At 46.5% G+C, this 7500-nt stretch overlaps 1 protein-coding gene across 1 annotated transcript in view; it reads left to right on the top strand.

Moving 5' to 3' along the window:
* Window positions 1-267: 267 nt before the first annotated feature.
* The window catches only part of LOC138972966 (uncharacterized), a 29959-nt gene continuing 22726 nt past the window's right edge, over window positions 268-7500 (top strand). Inside the window, exon 1 of the mRNA XM_070345620.1 lies at window positions 268-384. The gene's annotated coding sequence lies outside the window, so the exon portion shown is untranslated. The remainder of the gene's footprint in view (window positions 385-7500) is intronic.

The raw sequence follows: 7500 nt of genomic DNA on the forward strand, positions 1-7500 counted from the left end.
CCTTAGCTAATATGAATTTTTATTTTCCTGCGTTATGATACCGTCTGTGGTTGTCCTTGTAAATTGAGCAGGATTATGTCCTTAAGATTTGCATTGATCTCCTTAGTTTTGATGTGTGTGTGTGTGTGTGTGTGTGTGTGTGTGTGTGTGGCGCGCGCGCGTGTGTGATGTTAGTGCGTGCGCGTCTGTGTGTGTTGTTTTCTTCTTAATCTACATTATCATCACCATCATCGTCATTGTCGTCACCCCCCCCCCCCCCCTTTCCATCATCATACTGTTCACAGTGAATTGTATTTCCAGCTCTGAGCGACAAGGGGAGACAGACAGTGGCAGTGGCAGGCGCTGTACTCAGCCGTGAGGAACTGCGGCGACGACTCAGTGACAGTAAGAACACCTCAGTTTGCTTGGCTGGGGCTTTGCTCTTTACCTCGTTCGTCTCTTGACTGATTTACTGACATGCAATTTCAGACGCCTATCACGGATGCGTGAGAATCAAATCAAATCAAATCAATTATTTTTTTACAATGGTTGAAGCATAGTCAATGCAAACGAGCTTTTTTTTCAACCAGCCCTCGCCCAGAGAGGGACTACTCATATCACACACATCTATATCTATATATATATACGACTTGTGTCTGTGTGTCTGTGTGTCTATCTGTGTCTTCGCGATGCACAGCCAAAGTTCTCGATGGATCTGCTTCAAATTTGGTGGGCTTATTCACAGAGACCCCGGACACAACCTGATCGATGAGATATTTCAACACGTGCTCTCAGCGCGCAGCGCTGAACCGATTTTGGTTCCACCTCAGCTACCCGGGCCCCCATACCGACACACCAAAGCCGCTACACCACATCACAACGCCAAAGTTCTCGGTGGATCTTTTTCAAATTTGGACACCGTATTCAGCTACACCCTGGACACAATATCATCGATGAGATATTTCAACACGTGCTCTCAGCGCGCAGCGCTGAACCGATTTTGGTTTTTGTGTTCATTTCACCATTATAAGTAACTCTTCCTTATCTTCTCCAGGTTTTCAGCGTTTACCTCCCTTCCTTCGTATGGTGCACTATAGTATGAGTGGGGCATCTTCGGATATTCCCGGCGTTCTGTTACTATTTTTAGAAGGTCACCGCAGTGTCCAGAACGTAAATGGGACCCGTAAATTATCCTCACTGTAAAAGTGCAAAGATCGAATCAATTTATAGCCACGCGAAAAATACACTGTCATCTATCTCTCTATATATACGGCTTCTCTGTGTTTGTGTGTGTGTGTGTGTGTGTGTGTGTGTGTGTGTGTCTCTCTCTATGTGGGCAACACCTGGGGATTGTTCAGTTCTGTTTGTGATGTGGTCTGGCGGCTTTTGTGTATTTGTACATAAAGGGAAAGTTTGTGTGCGTGCCTGTGTGTGTTCTTAATCTAAGACAAATGTCGCCAATGTTTTTACAGAGTGACGTTAAATAAACGATTTTATCATCATGTATTTGTATGTACTGGCCTTCCTTTGAGAAGCCATAACAGATCAAAAGGGGTTAGAGATAAGCTCTAAATTGCTCAATCCTGTTTGAGTGGAGTTCGCCTCCAAAGGTGATTAACACGGTTACATTCGTCGACAAGGATGGGACTCGATATGGTCAGGAATGGCATTATGGCCACTGAATTATTTTCGTGCTGTTCCCATTCCACGAATCTGGGAGGGACCTAAGCTTGGCGGCTCTAAGTACTTCTTCCCGGCGAAGCCGGCTACCCGGCGAAGCGGGTATTCATTCTAGTATATGAGCCAATGTCAAAAGGTGCTGTCTGACAGCTTCGAAAATCAAAGTACATCCAAAGTAAAATGACTGGTGTTTTGAGTTGCTTAACACATTCAGTATATAGTTTCTAAAGGAGAAAAGGGAAAATCTTTCACAACGGCTGTGTTATTTGGCCGTTAAGTTGAGGCTTGACGAGTGTCTCTTGTGGCATGTAAGGACATAAACCTGATTTTTTCCATTTTTTTCTAGAACTTTCATTTCTACTGAGCTCGCATATGAGTATTGGGGTGTAGATTAAATATAATCAAGGTAAAAGCGCATAAAAGAAAGAAATTAAAAATTTTGTGGAAAAAAAATGAAATTTGAAAAAAAGTGTCAAGTGTGACATTGTGACGACAAAGCTTAAATTAGCCAGAAATGGTACCAAACTTCAAAATATAGTGGTTATTTTCATTGTTTTTCCTTTTCACCGACAGTTTTTGTTCAAAACTGGTTCTTTTGTGTATCTAGTTGAACAACAACATTTTTTGGAAGCTTTTTTAAAGTTTGAGTTTTTGTGACGCAAAGAGTCACGCTAGACACGCAATTTTCAAACTTTAATAATTTCTTTAAAAAGCGGACAAATGGGACGAAAAACACACAGAACTATGTATTGGGGTTCATGCAATCATTTTGTTTAAATCCAACTGCCCAGAAAAAAGCTTATTAGCATTTTTTCTAAAACTATCGAGAGTACTCAAACACCTTGTCAAAATACGTCCCTAAAAAGCACTAATTTGCGTAATGAATGAGGAGCAGAATTTTAACTGTTTATAGTTAGTCTTTGGTTTTTCTCTGCGATCATCTTTATTCATTAATCTCTCAGAAAAACCAAAAGTTCCATCTGAGTGTACATTCAGTAAATAGTTACAGAACTTATAAAATACCTAGCGTACCCACAGCACCTTTTGACATTGGCTCATATACAGGGCCGGACCCAGGGGGGGGGTTCCAGGGGTTCCGGAACCCCACCCCTGGAAAAAGCATGTACCTTGCTTTGAGTGTTGTTTTTTTTAACCCTCAAAACAAGACCCAGAATGCACCAGATTGCACAGATTTTAACCGTTTTTCAAACATTTTCCGGGGGAGCATGCCCCCGGACCCCCCAAGTTCGCGCGCCTGTGGCTTCGCCACTTCGCTGATTTGCCCCCCCAAAAAAGGAGGAACCCCCCCCTTACAACTCATTTGGTCCGGCCCTGTATATATATATATATATATATATATATAGAGAGAGAGAGAGAGAGAGAGAGATACACGAACATTAATTTTTTTTATTTTTTAAAGTTAAATGTAGCCGGGTTGGCTCGTTTAGTAGCAGTAGATACCAGATGCTTTGAGCCACGTTACTATATACTGGTATGATGGATTTCTTGACACCGACCGCAGATGCACTGAGTTTATGATTCCGGTTGTCTACTTGTTTGCGCGTTGGTTTTCATTCCTGAAGGCTCGAGTCTCAAAGTGTTGAATGTCCTTATCTAGGCTACAAAAAATTAGTGCGTAGTGTCAGATTAAAAACATAAAATAATATGCACTATTGTTGCACACAGTTACACACAGCACCTTATTCTAACGATTTATTTTCATTTACCTGGCTACCGGCACGGTTGGCCAAGTGGTAAGGCGTCCGCCCCGTGATCGGGAGGTCGTGTGTTCGAACCCCGGCCGGGTCATACTTTAAAATTGGCAATCTCGTGGCTGCTCCGCCTGGCGTCTGGCATTATGGGGTTAGTGCTAGGACTGGTTGGTCCGGTGTCAGAATAATGAGATGAGACATGAAGCCTGTGCTGCGACTTCTGTCTTGTGTGTGGCGCACGTTATATGTCAAAGCAGCACCGCCCTGGTATGGCCCTTCGTGGTCGGCTGGGCGTTAAACAAACAAACAAAAATTTACCTGGCTCGGTCAACTTTTGTCACATCCACAAAAACTCGGTGTGGTCGTGGAGAGAAGACGCATAACGTTTGTAGACATAGGCATAGAGAAATTAGGTTTTCAGACTAAAGATTATACTCATGACGTTTGTATAGACATATAGGAATAGAGGAAATAAGTTTTCAGAATAAAACTTATACTCATGACGTGTGTATCGACATATTATTAGATTTTGGCACTTGTTTACAATTTCATTCACGGCTAACAACCGGATTTCCGTATTAACTTGTCTGTGTCACACCATGATTGTGGATCTCTGTGCTTAAGTTCCGCGTTCAAGTGTTCGTGATCACACATTTGAGTTAAAGTGGTATTGTTTACGAAATGTTGAGGCAAACAAAACCGATTTTTGTCACTAAACATCTGTTTTTAATACTGAGATGTTCAACTCCAAGCTGCCTTATTTATGCGTTCAAAGAGAAACATAAAACGTACCACGCGCATTTTCGTCATTAATGATTGCCTCATTCGATTGTGTCTTCTCTGCAAGCGGCCGAACATTGTTTCAAGACAAGTTTGGTGTAATTAGTGTTTGTCTGTGGACTTAAAAGACCGCTGGGTCGATATATTTGTGAACGTAACGGTTTTTTTTTGTCCATTCTTCTTCTGCGTTCGTGGGCTGAAACTCCCACGTACACTCGTGTTTTTTGCACGAGTGGAATTTTACGTGTATGACCGTTTTTTACCCCGCCATTTAGGCAGCCATACGCCGTTTTCGGAGGAAGCATGCTGGGTATTTTCGTGTTTCTATAACCCACCGAACTCTGACATGGATTACAGGATCTTTTTCGTGCGCACTTGGTCTTGTGCTTGCGTGTACACACGGGGGGTGTTCGGACACCGAGGAGAGTCTGCACACAAAGTTGACTCTGAGAAATAAATCTCTCGCCGAACGTGGCGACGAACTCACGCTGACAGCGGCCAACTGGATACAAATCCAGCGCGCTACCGACTGAGCTACATCCCCGCCCTGACTGTGCTACATCCCCGCCCTGACTGCGCTACATCCCCGCCCTGACTGAGCTACATCCCCGCCCTGACTGAGCTACATCCCCGCCCTGACTGAGCTACATCCCCGCCCTGACTGAGCTACATCCCCGCCCTGACTGAGCTACATCCCCGCCCTGACTGAGCTACATCCCCGCCCTGACTGAGCTACATCCCCGCCCTGACTGAGCTACATCCCCGCCCTTTTGTCCATAATTGAACGTTCCAACAACATACCTTTCTTGTCTTTTGATTTTGAATTTTTCGACCGTTGGCAGTCTGGTTGTTTTTTGGATTTTTGCCACACGCAGACACGTAAGGATGACCAGTATTTCTGTAACTCTTGATAAACGTTTGTTTGTTTGTTTGTTTGGTTAACGCCCAGCCGACCACAAAGGGCCATATCAGGGCGGTGCTGCTTTGACATATAACGTGCGCCACACACAAGACAGAAGTCGCAGCACAGGCTTCATGTCTCACCCAGTCACATTATTCTGACACCGGACCAACCAGTCCTAGCACTAACCCCATAATGCCAGACGCCAGGCGGAGCAGCCACTAGATTGCCAATTCTAAAGTCTTAGGTATGACCCGGCCGGGGTTCGAACCCACGACCTCCCGATCACGGGGCGGACGCCTTACCACTAGGCCAACCGTGCCGGTCTTGATAAACGTGCAGGACTTGTAGGGGCACACTCCTCCTCGTGAAAACAGTTCGTCCCACTGTCTAATATCTGGCCAGGCTTTTACACGGGACAAAACCATCCCTCCACTTGGTCACATACCATCCCTCCACTTGGTCACATACCATCCCTCCACTTGGTCACATACCATCCCTCCACTTGGTCACATACCATCCCTCCACTTGGTCACATACCATCCCTCCACTTGGTCACATACCATCCCTCCACTTGGTCACATACCATCCCTCCACTTGGTCACATACCATCCCTCCACTTGGTCACATACCATCCCTCCACTTGGTCACATACCATCCCTCCACTTGGTCACATACCATCCCTCCACTTGGTCACATACCATCCCTCCACTTGGTCACATACCATCCCTCCACTTGGTCACATACCATCCCTCCACTTGGTCACATACCATCCCTCCACTTGGTCACATACCATCCCTCCACTTGGTCACAAACCATCCCTCCACTTGGTCACATACCATCCCTCCACTTGGTCACATACCATCCCTCCACTTGGTCACATACCATCCCTCCACTTGGTCACATACCATCCCTCCACTTGGTCACAAACCATCCCTCCACTTGGTCACATACCATCCCTCCACTTGGTCACATACCATCCCTCCACTTGGTCACATACCATCCCTCCACTTGGTCACATACCATCCCTCCACTTGGTCACAAACCATCCCTCCACTTGGTCACATACCATCCCTCCACTTGGTCAAATACCATCCCTCCACTTGGTCACATACCATCCCTCCACTTGGTCACATACCATCCCTCCACTTGGTCACATACCATCCCTCCACTTGGTCACATACCATCCCTCCACTTGGTCACATACCATCCCTCCACTTGGTCACATACCATCCCTCCACTTGGTCACATACCATCCCTCCACTTGGTCACATACCATCCCTCCACTTGGTCACATACCATCCCTCCACTTGGTCACATACCATCCCTCCACTTGGTCACATACCATCCCTCCACTTGGTCACATACCATCCCTCCACTTGGTCACATACCATCCCTCCACTTGGTCACATACCATCCCTCCACTTGGTCACATACCATCCCTCCACTTGGTCACATACCATCCCTCCACTTGGTCACATACCATCCCTCCACTTGGTCACATACCATCCCTCCACTTGGTCACATACCATCCCTCCACTTGGTCACATACCATCCCTCCACTTGGTCACATACCATCCCTCCACTTGGTCACATACCATCCCTCCACTTGGTCACATACCATCCCTCCACTTGGTCACATACCATCCCTCCACTTGGTCACATACCATCCCTCCACTTGGTCACATACCATCCCTCCACTTGGTCACATACCATCCCTCCACTTGGTCACATACCATCCCTCCACTTGGTCACATACCATCCCTCCACTTGGTCACATACCATCCCTCCACTTGGTCACATACCATCCCTCCACTTGGTCACATACCATCCCTCCACTTGGTCACATACCATCCCTCCACTTGGTCACATACCATCCCTCCACTTGGTCACATACCATCCCTCCACTTGGTCACATACCATCCCTCCACTTGGTCACATACCATCCCTCCACTTGGTCACATACCATCCCTCCACTTGGTCACATACCATCCCTCCACTTGGTCACATACCATCCCTCCACTTGGTCACATACCATCCCTCCACTTGGTCACATACCATCCCTCCACTTGGTCACATACCATCCCTCCACTTGGTCACATACCATCCCTCCACTTGGTCACATACCATCCCTCCACTTGGTCACATACCATCCCTCCACTTGGTCACATACCATCCCTCCACTTGGTCACATACCATCCCTCCACTTGGTCACATACCATCCCTCCACTTGGTCACATACCATCCCTCCACTTGGTCACATACCATCCCTCCACTTGGTCACATACCATCCCTCCACTTGGTCACATACCATCCCTCCACTTGGTCACATACCATCCCTCCACTTGGTCACATACCATCCCTCCACTTGGTCACATACCATCCCTCCACTTGGTCACATACCATCCCTCCACTTGGTCACATACCATCCCTCCACTTGGTCACATA

This window comes from Littorina saxatilis, linkage group LG8, assembly GCF_037325665.1.
Source record: "Littorina saxatilis isolate snail1 linkage group LG8, US_GU_Lsax_2.0, whole genome shotgun sequence".
Lineage (NCBI taxonomy): Eukaryota > Metazoa > Mollusca > Gastropoda > Littorinimorpha > Littorinidae > Littorina > Littorina saxatilis.